Genomic DNA, 14,350 nt, shown 5'->3' with positions numbered 1-14,350 from the left:
CCGACGTGAAGTGAGGAGTCAGGACACCATCAACACCTCATTAAATCTGGATGGACCGTTTCAGCCGGAGACTCCAGCTTCTTTACACATTTGTGGCAGTGTCAGCTGTGGGCCTTCACCTGTTTTCACACAGGAAGGACTGTGCGTGTGCATGTGTTGGTCGCCCCCTGATCATCACTGTGACGTCTGGTGATGCAGGCGTGTGATGGTTCCCATTGTGGATGTCTGTTATCGGCCTGATCAGTAGCACCGCGCGGCCAAATTGTGTTTTGACAGGACAGGAGTGAAAGGCATTATTCCCACAACAACACCGGAGAATGGAGTCTTTGTGGAGTTGTCCTTAATAAATTGACAAGGCCTTTAACAGCCTTTGATACAGGGCCGGCGGCCGCGCACAATGGAAGGCATATAAATTTGCAGATGCTGCCTGGAAAGCTCAAATGTCAACGCCTTTCACAGCGGCACCGCGGCCCCGCAAGAGGAATAATTGATTGGTTCACCTTTTGTCTCAGGCCAGATATTCATCCGGCGGGACGCAAAAACGCAGGCGCGGCGAAAGATGAAAGAGTATCTGCTACAGTCAGCGTGCGTCGACGCCATTAATCATTTCCTTGGGAGCGAGAGCTCAGAGTTAACGTCACACACACGTCGACCTGAAGCCTCTGTCTGACCTCCTGCGCCTGTTTACAGCTGAGTGTTTGTCCTTGGAGCTTTGCATCATGGGTAAATTAGAACTTATTATTGTGATTGAAGCGCCCTGCGTGGCGAGTTCCTCATCAGGTAGGTGGGATTCTACAGCTGCTGTCACTCAACAGGTCGGGGCTCATTTGCTTTCGGCCGTGGAGCCGACAGGTGTCTGTTTCGTGCCCGGCTCTAGTCGCGGGCAACTTTTTCCCCGTCGCCTAAACTGCCTCCAGCAGCTGCGGATCACTCGGATTCGGCTGGCGCCGCCTCATTGTGTCTCCCTCGTTCCTGTCAAAGCCGTGCTTTTCATTTCCAGCCTCTGCAATTTTCCTCTCCGGCGGCAGAAAGGAGCCGAAGAAAAGGCAAAGACGGATGACAAAGACGACGCGGGACCCCTCTCTTCCCTCGGCCCTGTTATTGTATAAAATAGCCAAGCAATAATTTTTTGTCATTGGTTTACTCCTAAAAGCCCATTTGACGTGGGTCCTGAAAAGAAAGCAATAAAGAAACCTTTTCAGCGGCGCTGAATGAGCGCGAGAAGCAGGAATGAATCCCTTTGGGACGCTGCGACCAGAGAGGCCTTTTTATTTTCTTTGCTCTGGTAATCAAATGGAGCTGAAATGAAAATGGAGTTTTCTATGAAAATAGGGGCCTTTGTTGGCTTTGGAAGGCTGGTAATTCATAAACAATAAGCCAGCTCTCTTTGTTTGGGTTATAATATATTCCTGCTGCTCTGAAAGAGGTCTCTCTCTCGCTCGCTCTCGCTCACTCTCTCTCTCTGCATACACACACACACACACACACACACACACGCACACATTGAAGTCAGGGTAAAAGCCAAAGCGAGGCAGCAGGGGAAGAGGAAATATAAAAGCAGGCGGAGAGGCAGGCTTTCCATTCATTCTCCTGGCTGGGAGACGGCAGGACGCTGGACTCCTCCACCTGTCTGTCCTCCACCTCTCCTTTCTCCGCTCTCTCCATCCTCCTCCTCCTCTCTGTCGGTACCAGCGTTTCCTATCGCACCTCCGCCTCGGGTTTTTTTCTCTCCTGCAAAGAAAGTGGAACTTTGATGGGCTCGTCTTGGGCGACCAACAGGTGTGTGAGAGCGCTCCTCGCTTCTCCCAAGCAGGCGTTCTGCCCTTTTTCTGGAGGATCACGGATCATGTGACCTGACGGAGGTGTCTTTGACTTGCTTTATTCAGCTCATCACTGATTTGGGATCAGAAGCGAAAGGCGACCAGTGATGCAGCCTCTGAGGTGACAACAAACCAGCAGCACCAGCAGCGGGATGCGATGACCGCACTGGGCAACTCGTGCCAAACGCGACAGTGCTCACAGCCTCAGCTTCTTCGTCCATCTTGAGAGGCAGAAGCTCTAGTTGACGCAGACTCTCCTGTTCCCAAACTTCGGTGTTAACTTTTATAGGAGCCGGACACACGAATATTCGCTCGCAGCGGATGTGGATGTGGATTAATTCAACGTGATGTAAGTGCAAACACGATTTCCACTTTTGATCCAACTTGTCAAGCATTTGAAGCTGAGGTTGGAGCATCACGCAGCCTCTGCGTTATAACAGGGCTCTGGAGGTGCTGTGATAAGGGAGGGAGGAGGAGGAGGTGAGGAGGAGGAGGAGGAGGTGAGGAAGGCTGTGACGTGGTTGGACTCAGGTGTTGCATTCACTGGTCCCTGCAGCGGATCCTGGCGCTCAGGCCAGAGCTCATGCTCAGTGTTTGGCTGCTCTCCAACCAAAGGCTGATTTAAAAGTGTTTTACAATAAAGATTGAAATGAGCATTAAAGGCTAATGTAGATGAATGTTTGTCGGTGTTCAGTTCAGGGAGATATTCAGCCGTGGTTTACTAGAACCTGAGGCCAGAATCTACGTTACACACGGTGTTTTGCACACAAACTGTATATAGAATATGGATTATTGATTCATTATATATTTATCTAGATATTTTTCAGTCCATGTTGGAGGTTGTTACTGTTACTGAACATAAATCAACACTTGTCCCACCGTCTTCTCTGTCAATTATAAAAGACTTTGTTAAGTTTTTGTTGGGATTATTATTATTTTTGGTTCAACTTAGTGCTTAAAACCTACGAACTATCCCCATGTAGTGTAGAAAAAGAAACCTACAGGAACATTTAGCAAACAGGTTCATGTCCATGTGTCGTTATGATGCTGATCCAGTGAGCGTTCGATTTGATTGTAGTTCACAACGATCACACAGGTTAACGCTGAGCAGCAGAAACAGCAGGGATAATAATAATGAAACCAACACAGGTTCAGCATCCATCACATGCGCTTGTTTGGGGCGCAGTGTAATAAGGAATGATATAAAACCGAAGCAGGACCTGATTCCTCTGCCTCAGACTCCTTGTCTGTTCATTAGTGCACAACTAGTTCACATCAGTGCAGCTGTGCGCGGTCACTCAGAGCAACTTCCCGCTGGTTCCTCTCCTGCATGAGATGAATCTGATCAGTTAGTGCAAAGCGTCAGCGTGACAAGCGTCTGATCATTGGACTTTCTACTGTGGAGGTGTGTGGCCCTCAGTGCTGGTGGAAAAGCGCTTACCTCACACTTTGCTGAGTCACTGTTAGGAATGGTTGCACAAGAGCCCCTCATCTTGATGAATAGGCTCGGTGAGAGTCTCTTAAAGGCCCCCCATTCATTTCGGGCACCAAGGTTTATCAGCGCCCCAGGAACCACTGTCATCCCCGTCCTGACTAATGGAGGGTTCAGCTGGAGGGTGAAACGCCGGAGCCGGAGGTTATCGGCAGGTTGAACACACTTACTGTAATTGCGGCATCTCTACGTCTTTGGGCCATTTCTTATTCCAGCTCAATTGAAGAATATAATAACCTGCTTTTCCAAATGGCTAAATAGCTGCAAACCTTTTGAACAGTCTGACATTTGCTTTTAAGAAAAAGAGAGAGTGATTTATGAAAGAGAGTAGAAAGTGGAAAGAAATATTCTTATTTTGGTGGTTCTGTGGGCACTCGATGTGTCAGTCCACAGATCAGTGGTGAAAGCAGCCAGTCTGATTGAGGCTCTTTATTCATCATTATTATCTGTATATAAACAGAACATGTGGCTTCTAGTAGCTTGAGAAGCACTAAGCTGGTGTCTGGTGTAATTATTAGATCCTTTTTAATTATTATATGCTATGTTCAATTTCACCATTAATAGTTTTCTATATGTTCCTCATCGGTACAGGTGCTAAAGATGCTCAAGCTGTTAGGTGACGAAATGCAGTAAAGCTTTACTGAACCACTAGATGGCAGCACAGTCTAACAAACCAGGAGAGGACCCTGCAGCAGCCTCACCTGGAATTTAAGCTCGAGCACATGTCACTGTTCCGTGAGATGTCAAGAGCTGGTTTCAGATCAGGTTATTTTCTAGACAACATTAAAAAACCGACCGACGTATTATCACTAACGATTAGATGATTTGGACAAGATACAGTAGTTTAGCTGCTTTTAGTCTAAATACTACATTATTATATAAATATATATAGATAAACATTATACTGTTTATCTATTTTTGATTAACAGTACTTACAAATTTTGTTCAAATACTAGATTCATGTTTGATGTTTAATTAATGTGTAACTGATGTAGGATCTACATATTATTACAGATATAACCTTTTATACAACACATTTACAATTGCAAGGTTCATCATCAGCTATTAGATGCGCGGGAAGCTGTAGTATACAACCTAAACATCGTCGTTAATTTAACGCGTCCTTTCTGAAACCGTCCACTAGAGGGCGCTGATATCCGCCTTAAAACCTGCCGGCCGCTGAAGCCCTGACTGCTGCGGTCCAGCTGGTTTCCAGTCACTTCTTAGACCATCACAAATGACCTGAACCATGTGTCTGCATCGGTGTGACACACACAGGGAGCTGTGGGGAAACAGCTGGTGGATGGAACCGCGTCAGGCACATGGTGGAGCAACGGGAATTCACTTTGAGTGTGTTGTGCACAAATTGAAGGGATTCTAGGAACTGTCTGTTTTCAGAGCAATGTCACAATCATTTGATTGTTCATTTAAATTATATTGTTTAGTTTTCTCTTACAGAAAAAACAGTGAATTACAGTATCACACTGAATAAGCAGTGTTTACTATGACCTGCAGTCTAGCAGCTACAGTGAGTCTAACTTCGCTGTGAGCACGTTTTCTTTTTACTATTTGCAATAACTCCAGCTGGCCCTGTCATGTATTAATCATATACTGGATTCTGGCTCCACACTAAATGTGGAAGTAGGCTGTAAAGGTGTTTTTTCCAGAGATGGGGAGATTAAAATATGAATAGGGAGCTGGGAAATATCAATTCCTCTGGCTATGTGCACATTATGCCATTTCTTCAGCTGTTATTTAGACTAACTGTGCCATAATGGCCAAATGAGCCTGAGTGGAATAAAGACTGCCATTATGTGAGCTCAGAGTCTCGACTTGTTGATGCGCCATTAGCTTCAGCTCTCAAATGTGACTAGATTGTTAGACGGTGTTTTTCGCTCCTTGCAGAGACTAAGGTTAACTGGGTGAAAGGACAGAAGGAGAGAGGCGAGACAGGAAGTCTGAGCTGGGAGTTATGGCTGCGACCACATTATTCATCCTGACTTAGAAAGATTTTATTTCTGTTGATGAATAATCAGCAGCAAAAAATATATTTTTTTACTCGCTTTCAATTTATTTAAATATCAGTTGAGGCAAAATGATGAAGCTTTAAAGATTTAAACAACTCTAGTTGTGAACAGCTGTGAAGCCTTTTAAGCGTCTAATGAGTTTGTCAATAGATATAAATAGAAGATGCAACCAGGATACAAGAGAACAAATAACCTTGATACTTGATATGATTTCACAAAGTTCAAATTCCCTGACGTCTCACGGCTCTTTTAAATTTTGCAGAGTAATCATGACAGCAAAGAAATAAATACTGTAATATTAAACAAATAAAAATTGAAATTTGTCGTCATAATTATTAATCATTTCAACACGTTGACGCGTTGGCGTCTTTCCTTAGTTTGGGGATTTGCTGAATAAAAGGAGCTGACTGAATCCCATCCACATCCATTTTAAACACGCTGTGAAAGCTGCTCTCTGTTCCCAAGTTGATATTTCTGTTAAAGGGCTAAAAGCAGCGGTAACAACGCCAAAACAAACAGCTTTACCGCAGAAAACCTACCACCAACACAGAAATAAAGCTGCAAATGCAAGCGGCGTGCAGCTGGAGCATTTGCAGGGAAATCAAGGAGCAGTAGGACACGAGGACCTTCCTGTGGACTGAATTGCCTCAAAGTGCCAGGCTGCTAATGTGATGGATATCCGGCATTCTGCATTCATTCTCCACGCAGTAAACACGGGAGCTGACAAACATGTCCCGGCGAGAGGGCCTCCAGCGCAGGCGGCCGCGCTGCGCCTCTAATGCATCCAGCACCACGCTGCAGCCTGGCGTCAACTGCATTTCAGCTAATGCACAAATGAATGGACTTTTCTTCAACCCGTTGCTACGCTTTTATTTTGGCGTTCCTCCGGGAGGATGACCTGTACGTGGGACCGTGTCTGTTTGGCAAATGGAGAAGGTCACGCAACTCAAAAACGGGGTTTATCGGCTGCTGGTTGATTGTGAACAGCGTGACAATAAAATAATTCAATGAAACCATCCAGGTCTAATGGAGGTGGATGTGTCTGACAGGAGTTTATCAACTTCTTCTTCTTGTATGGATGAAAACGTCTTTGTTTTTGTTACGACTGAATTCATATTCTGCTCTGGTTTAGTCAGAATTACAGACCCCATCTGTGACATACACAATTATTATTTTTTACTTCTTAAAAAAAATGAAAAATAAAACAAAGTAATCTGCTGAAAGTAAAAGACACATATGTAAAGTATCTGGTTGTACAGATTTAATTTGGTCTTTTGAAATATAACTCAAAACATATTGTACTGTACTTTTTCATGACATTTTTTACTAATTAATGTTTTTGATGAAATACATTTTCCTACTTCATTTGCTGCAGCACTTGCTGTAGTTGCTGCTGCTGCAACCACTTTAAAACAAAAGCTTGTCTGTGTCACAGATTCCAGAAATCAGACTCTCTATGTTGGTGACTGCAAAACAGACAGTTTCCTTAATGAGCAATGTATTCGTTCCTGTGAACAAAGACGGCGCCTACGCCGGTCTGACCTGTTGCAGCCCCTGTTGAGCTGAAGAAACACTGGCGGAGGCTTCACGAGCTCCCGTTGAAGCCGCTGCTGCTGGAAGGTGAGCTCCCGCCGTGAAGCCGCATCACTTCCCAGACGCCTGGTTGACAAATGGCACATCTGCCTCCGTGCAGAGACGTGCCGGGCGTCTGCATGTCAGCGCTCCCCCATTACCCCCCCCCCCCCCCCCCCCCCCCCCCCCCCCCACCCCCCACCATGAAGGAACGACGCCGCACGAGACATTCAGTCAGAATAAATGCTGCAGCCAATTACATAGATTTTAGAGGAGCTATGTTGTTTGCATTAGCGGAGGAAAATGGGCCATTTACCAAGTTGTTCGGGGGAAATTGAGAATTGAGCTCTCCTCTGCCTCTATAATGGAGAGAGGACCAATCAGCCGTTGGACGTACCTCTGGTCTGTTTGACCACGGATCATCATCACAGCATTACAGGAGCAAATGTGTTTACTACTGCACCACTGACGGCGGCAGCCAAGACGTGGAGGAGCCCAGGGGTTAAACATCCAAACGAGGCTTGAATGAAGTATCTGGGCTATATTGTATAGAGGGTATATATTTATGAGCATGTATTTTTGCTAATAATCCCACATACACTAGGCTGCATTGTCCTACTGTGACTTTCAGATAAGGTATTGATATTGTGCTCATCATTGGAGCGGAACTCCAGGCCACAAAGTTTTAGTAGTGCAGAATAGGATAATTACTGTATACTACTGTAAAAGAGCTGGCATCATAATTACAGTGTAGCACTGATATCACATTTACCCAAAGCATTCATTTCAAATTAGTGCTGGTGCAACAGGCTTTGGTGTTAGAGCTGCAATAATAATGATGATAATATTTGTAATGAAAGAAAGCTCTGAGGTTTATGTCTAATAGTTTGGACATCGGTTCCAGGTTCAGGCCACAGGAACCCATGTGAAGCTAACAAACAAACATCAAGCAGCTCGTTGCAATGACAGATACAGAACGTGATACAGACGTGAGCACTCTGTCGCCTGCTTGAATTGTCAATTATCAGATTTTCTTTTTCATGTTGGCAAATGGAGTAATTAACCATCAGAAGGAAATTAATTATAATGTTGATTAATTACTCGGGTCATTCATCAAGCAAATATTCTGTGTTCAGCCGCTAAAATATTTTTCATCTCGAAATGCTTTTCTTAAAGTTTCCTGCTAAGTACGAAAGCGAATGCCATTCTCGGGGCCAAGTCGATTTCAATCTGTATTTCAGGCTTTTTCCAAAATCTATAAACGCTGCTCTTAACACAGGACTGAGAGGTGGGTGAGCGAAGGGTTAAAGGGGGTTAGTGGCTCTGTCAAGCTCGGGTTAACTGCTGTGTCAGAGTGGCTTTTGTCCAGCGAACAGCTGAACTGAGCGACGGTGTGTGTGTGTGTGTGTGTGTGTGTGTGTGTGTGTGTGTGTGTGTGTGTGTGTGTGTGTGTGTGTGTGTAGCACAATGAAGGTTGCTGGTTTGAATCTACACAGTGGACGAGCTGAGAGCTGCTGCCCCCACGGTTCTTCTACCAACGTTTCTTTTACATGAAGCTGAAGTCTGAGTGAAGACGAGGAGCCGGTCGTGGAGGCTGCGGGTTCAGAACGCGTCCGGCCTTTAAAGCTGGCAACAAGCGCGAGAGAAATGCCTCTTCAGCCACGTATCATAGCTGTCTCACAAGAAGCCTCGCATCAAAATAATTTCTTAATCCATTAATTGGCGTGGAGCAGCATTCGGGGCAGGGCTTTTTGTTCAGTATGTTTTTCAGAGATGCATACTAATCATATAAAGTGATCCTTTGTACTCAGGTTGACAGCAGCAGCGAGGGCTTTTAGACGCACGCACACACACACACACACACACACACACACACACACACACACACACACACACACACACACACACACACACACACACACACACACACACACACACACACTGAAGCATGTGTCTGGGAGCGCCGACGGCAGAACGAGTGTATTATTTTCCCTGAAGAGTGTTATTTTCCTGTCAAGGCTTGATGGCAACGTGCCAACAGATGTGACAGGGAGCGATCATCCCTCCTTCATACAGTACAGAGAGAGAGGGAGCGAGAGAGAGAGAGAGAGAGAGAAAGACAGAGAGGGAGGGAGGGAGGCTGCAAGGTGGGATGGAGGAGGATGGAGAGACGAAGACAGACACTAGTTGGGTTTCCATCCAGCCATTTTTATGCAAATTATGATGTATTCAATTTGAAAAGCAGCATGGAAATGACTAATTCTGGTTAGATTTTCTCACAAAAAAAGTTGCATTGGGCTCGAGGCTGGAAATCCACTCGTAGAGGCCTGACCTCCAAACACGGATCCATGGTCGCTCTTAAACACGTTGACCACATGTTGAACATCCACAACAAATCACGCGACAAAAATACAGCAAAAACATTTGTGTTCTTCTCTTCAACCTCAGTTAACTTGTGTGAAAAACTCATCAGCAAGTTCATACTCTCTTGAGGTTTCGTGTTTGTTTCAGGCAGCTGCCGCCTTTAATTTGCAGGAATCTGTAGCAGCTCTGAGTCAAACTGCCCACAGGCTCTCAGTGAGGTTACACTCATGAGCAGATGAACAGACGCTTCCTTCCACGGGTCCGATGGGTCTGAACGGGACCGGGGTCTCCAGGGTTCAGGTGTATATTTCAGTACCAGAGCAGATCCTGCCTCAGTAATCTGATCTCCAGAGCTTGTTCCCCTCGGAGGCAAACGCCGGTTGGAAAACAAGGGGTCTGCTGTTCAGAACCAGCTGATAAATAACCACGGATCAGATAGATGCGCGCGTGTTTACGGCCCCGTTCTTGTCGCCTGCTAAACTCTGTGAGTAAACTGATTAGGTGAACTGTTATCTCCCCTCACGCTCTGTTCCTCAACACCTCTCTCTCTCTCTCTCTCTCTCTCTCTCTCTCGCCCCGCTCTGCTCCTTTACCCTCATTTACTTCTTCTCCGGCTAAAAGGAAAAACAAAGAATAAGCTAAACAAAGCGGGAGAAAACAAAAGCAAAGAATGAACATGTCATTACTGGTTTTGTTTCTACGGGAGCACAATGCCCCGACCACCCTCATCAAACCATCCAGATTGCGTGCATACAGTGGAGCGAGCGAGAGAGAGAGAGAGAGAGAGAGAGGCCCTGCGTGACGAAAGGCAGTTTAATTTAGATAATTATCTCCCAAATTAACCACACACTCCTTCCCTGTTAATTACCTGTCTTGGGGAGCAGCGCGGAAAAACAAAAAGCAGGCCCGGGGAGGCTTTTGTTCCGATCTGCTCGGGTGGGCCATAAATTGGTGACGCCCCTGCTGAAAGGCCAGATAACCCTTTGAGAGAACAACCACTAAAGTATTTGATAGGCTAATGGGGAATACTGTTAGCATCCGCGTTTGTAATTGGACGTCATAAATCTGGAACAGGTGACGGGGGGGAACAAAAGACGAGCTTTGTGAGCGCGCCGGGGCCACGGTGCGACTTGTAAATCCTTCCCCCCGCGTGAATGGCGCTATCTGACAGTCCGCATATGGCGACATCGGGGCAGGGCATCGATTTTCTGCGAGCGTGTAGAATAACTATATGTGTTTGTGTGTGTGTGTGCTAATAAAGAGACCTTTCCTTATCTGGGTGTCTGCTGAAGGTGATTCTGTCAGCAGCTATTAACCTTGCCTTCGTAATGACAGCTCGCCCGATTAGTTTCAACACTTAAAGCTCTGACATTTTCAATTTCACCGGTATTTTATTTCTTTGGGCCTTTGTCACACCAGGACATACATTTTGCACCAATAATGACTTATTGGCTTCATTAGTCTTCATTAAAAACATTAAAGCTTTGTTGTTTTTTTTTTAGTTTGGTCAAGTGAAGAGCGGCGAAGTCGCTTCCCACATGTAAACTTTAATTAATCCAACTAAACCTGCGTGCTTAGAAGAAAATCAAACGAGCAAAATACATGTTTAATTACATTTGAAAGTGTCTTTTCAAAGAGAGGCCATAAAGAAAAGCACAGTAGGTGGCCGGAGCACTTTAGAAATCTGAGGAACAGATTACGCGTTGGTTTGTGTGGAGAATTTGACAAGGTTTGTCAGAAGAGCCTCGGCTTCATTTCCCTTCGTGCCTCTTCTTAAGTGTTAATAAAAATAACTCGTCTTTATCTCCGGTCAGTGTCAAGGTATTCCGTCGTCTCCTGATTATAGTGATTCTGGAGCTTTACGGGCGCGGAGTCCGTAGCGGCCGGTGTTGACGCTAGCTCACAGCTCGTATCTCGCTCTGGTGCAGTAGCTGGTACAGGTGTAAGGGCTCGGGTTCAGATGCCTGCTGCCTGTCAGTCATCGCTGTGGACCCACGACGGCGGCTGCTGCTGAGGTTAACCTGCAGCTACCTGCAGCGTGAGCGTCCACAGGCACGGGGACTTTAACGCAGGTTACGCCTCAATGCAGGGAAACACAGCGCTGAGGCTCTGTTCAAGAGCAACCGCTTCTCGGGCCTTTTATTCCCAGGAGACATTAGCAACAAGCGCTCAGATACGTGGACAGCTGACTGTACCTGCCGTCGGCACAATATGTCTGTTTACTGCAACATATGAATGACTGATGTTTGTGTATTATATTAAAACCATGTTTCGTTCCAGTGTTTTTAGAAGCTCCCATCAACGCCTGAGCGTGGAGCGCACACGCGGTGAGAGCTCAGTCCTCAGGCTCCACACACGCCGTGGGGGGGGGGGGGTGGCGTCGGAGCTGCACCAATATTTGTGTTTTGCGGCCGTCACGTATTGGTGCCGGTCCTCGTCGGCGCTCCACCGCCGGCAGGTGTGAACTACTCTTGTGCTGAGAGGGAACGCACTCTCTGCCGTCACCTTGTCGGAGCGAGCGAGCGAGAGAGAGAGAGAGATGCACACACACTTACGTTCACGCGGGGGGGGGGGGGGGGGGGGGGGGGGGGGTCTGTGAGGGAGAGATCAATAGTAGTGAGTGTGGAGTTTGGATAATTACAGTTGTTAGCAGGGAGAGGAGAGCAGCTATAGTGGCCTCTCCACTCAGAGTCTCTTATCACTCTCTGGTCTGTCATTACAGCTTTAAATGCTGCTGTGGCAAAGTGGCAAAGTGGCAACTGTGTGCGTGTGCGTGTGTGTGTGTGTGCGTGTGTGTGCGTGTGCGTGTGTGTGTGTGAGCGTGTGTGTGTGTGTGTGTGCGTGTGCGTGTGTGTGTGTGAGTGCGTGTGTGTGTGTGTGTGCGTGTGTGTGTGTGTGTGTGTGTGTGTTCACTCCTCTACCTCCACATCTCTCCTCACTTCCTCTCCTCTCTCCTAATTGTTTCTGTTTATTCACCCTCTGCTTGTTGCGTCTCCTTCTCTCCTCATATCTCCTCCTCCGTCTCCTCCTCCGTCTCCTCCTCCTCTCTCCTGACTTGCCGACCTCTTTTATTTCCTCCCCTTGTTCCCCTTCTCTGTCCCCTCCTCGCGGCTCCTCTCCTTTCCTGCACCTCCTCTGATCCTGGCTCGGTGACACCGCATCGCTGCTCTTTGTACACACTCTTCTAAAGTATCAAGGCGAAGCTCCGCGCCCTGATTGATCCGGGGCAGCAGGAGCGCTCTGTTTGAGCCCGTCACGTAGAGACACACACAAGGCTGCGGCCGCAGATTGCCGTACGGGGAGTCATTGTGCGTTGTCAGGCCGACGCAGTCGCTTGTGTGGATGAATTATTAGATGACAAGGTTTTTATGCTGGGTCAAAATATTTTACGGAGCTCCGCGGCGCAGACTAGCTCGTTTCATAGCTAACATTCATAATAGCATATTCATACTTGCACAGCTTCGAACTGTGTATTTTTTCTTTAATTGAATAAGTTTAAAGTTCAAGAATCTCTCACTTTGTGTATCGACGAAAGAAAAAGCAGATTTAATGTTTGATGCTTTGAATGTGAATTACGGTAACGCACAGACAAGTGGCAGAGGTGAAACGTTTTGTTCCGTGAAAGCATTCAGGTCTGATGTATGTTTAATTTAACTCAAAGATTTTGACGTTAGTATAATAAAGTTTTTCCTCCTCTTTTCATCCGGTCCTTCGTGGCCTTACCTCTCTTATCTACTGTTTCATCCACTAATCCTCATCTCCCTCTGTCCTTAACTGTCTCCTGGTCCAATGAGCTGGCTTCATCTCCTATCCTGCATTCTTCGACCCCCCCCCCCTCTCCTTCTTCTCTCACAATGCGAGCTGTGCCAGGAAGAGGCATTTACTCTGGTGATCCGCGCTCTAATTTCTGTAGAAAGGAACCGAGAGAGGTTTCGACTGTCCAGCCAGACGGGATTGTCTCAGCCGTTGAGTCCTGACACGCGACACTGAAATAGGCCCGCAGAAAGTGGAGTTAAAGCTCCTTTGGATTGTCCACGCACTCCAACGCCAGCTACAGCGGCGCTTGGGGTTGATCTCCTCTGATGCTGAGGAGCCTTGTCAGACATAAGAAGGAGATGAGAATGATGGAGAGAGGAATTAGATGGGCGCAGAACAACAGCGGTTTGTCCCCTCGGGGCTGTTAGCTGTGATTTAGATGGAGCAGGATTATCTGAGGATGAGGAGATCAGAGTGTGTGTGTGTGTGTGTGTGTGTGTGTGTGTGTGTGTGTGTGTGTGTGTGTGTGTGTGTGTGTGTGTGTGTGTGTGTGTGTGTGTGTCGATGAGAAGTGGGCCGGGGATACGGAGACGCTTCAGGCGAAGCTGTCAGATATTTGACCAATTTTCTTGCGTTTTTTCGTAGGTGGTTCACGGTGCGGCGTCGCAGCGAACAAGCATCACACATGACGAAAAAAACGAAGCAAAGTTGCAGATGTTGTTTTTTTTTTTTTTTTTTAAATAGTGGCTGAGAACTTCACACGTTCCCTCCGTGAAGAGACTCTTGGTTTGGACCCGTCTGGGGACTAACATCGCTCCCAGTGAAACCAGACCGTCTGCGCCGCGTGCTCACGTGTGCACACGCACACGTGTTCCGAGCGCCGAGGCGAGTATCACAATAAGACAGGAAATCACGGCTCATACAAAAAACACTCCCAAATAACCCGCTAATCTCTGCCTCTGCTTGGTGCCATTCAAGGCTTCCTCCAATTAAAAAGCACCAGGGAGTCAAACCCACCATCTTATTTATCATATTAATTAGAAAGTCCCCTGACAACAAAGAGGCCTACAGCTGTGGAGAAGAGCACGGGCCTGGGAAATGAAGGCGGTTTGATTCGTTGTCTCGCTAATGTGACACCTATTATACAGGTTAGGCTGCAGCGTATGGTAATTGTGAGTGTGCACGTGTTTGTGAGTGCATGTGGTTAATATGGTGGCATCAAAGGATGCGACGTGACTGTTACTGCGCTCTGTCTCGCGTGGGTATCAGACGTTTGTATTTCCACGAAGCCAGAGCCTCTGCGTGGTCCAAAACGCAGG

The 14,350-nt window shown here is 46.8% G+C and overlaps 1 protein-coding gene across 1 annotated transcript in view; it reads left to right on the top strand.

Annotated features, from left to right (window-relative positions):
- The first annotated feature begins 1,573 nt into the window (after positions 1-1,573).
- sox1b (SRY-box transcription factor 1b) overlaps positions 1,574-14,350 on the top strand; it is a 51,421-nt gene continuing 38,644 nt past the window's right edge. The window contains exon 1 of the mRNA XM_041068041.2: positions 1,574-2,169. The gene's annotated coding sequence lies outside the window, so the exon portion shown is untranslated. The remainder of the gene's footprint in view (positions 2,170-14,350) is intronic.

Source organism: Betta splendens, chromosome 2, assembly GCF_900634795.4.
Source record: "Betta splendens chromosome 2, fBetSpl5.4, whole genome shotgun sequence".
Taxonomy (NCBI): Eukaryota; Metazoa; Chordata; class Actinopteri; order Anabantiformes; family Osphronemidae; genus Betta; species Betta splendens.
The sequence above is the reverse complement of the archived record's forward strand: the minus strand, read 5'-3'. Positions and strand labels throughout refer to the sequence as shown.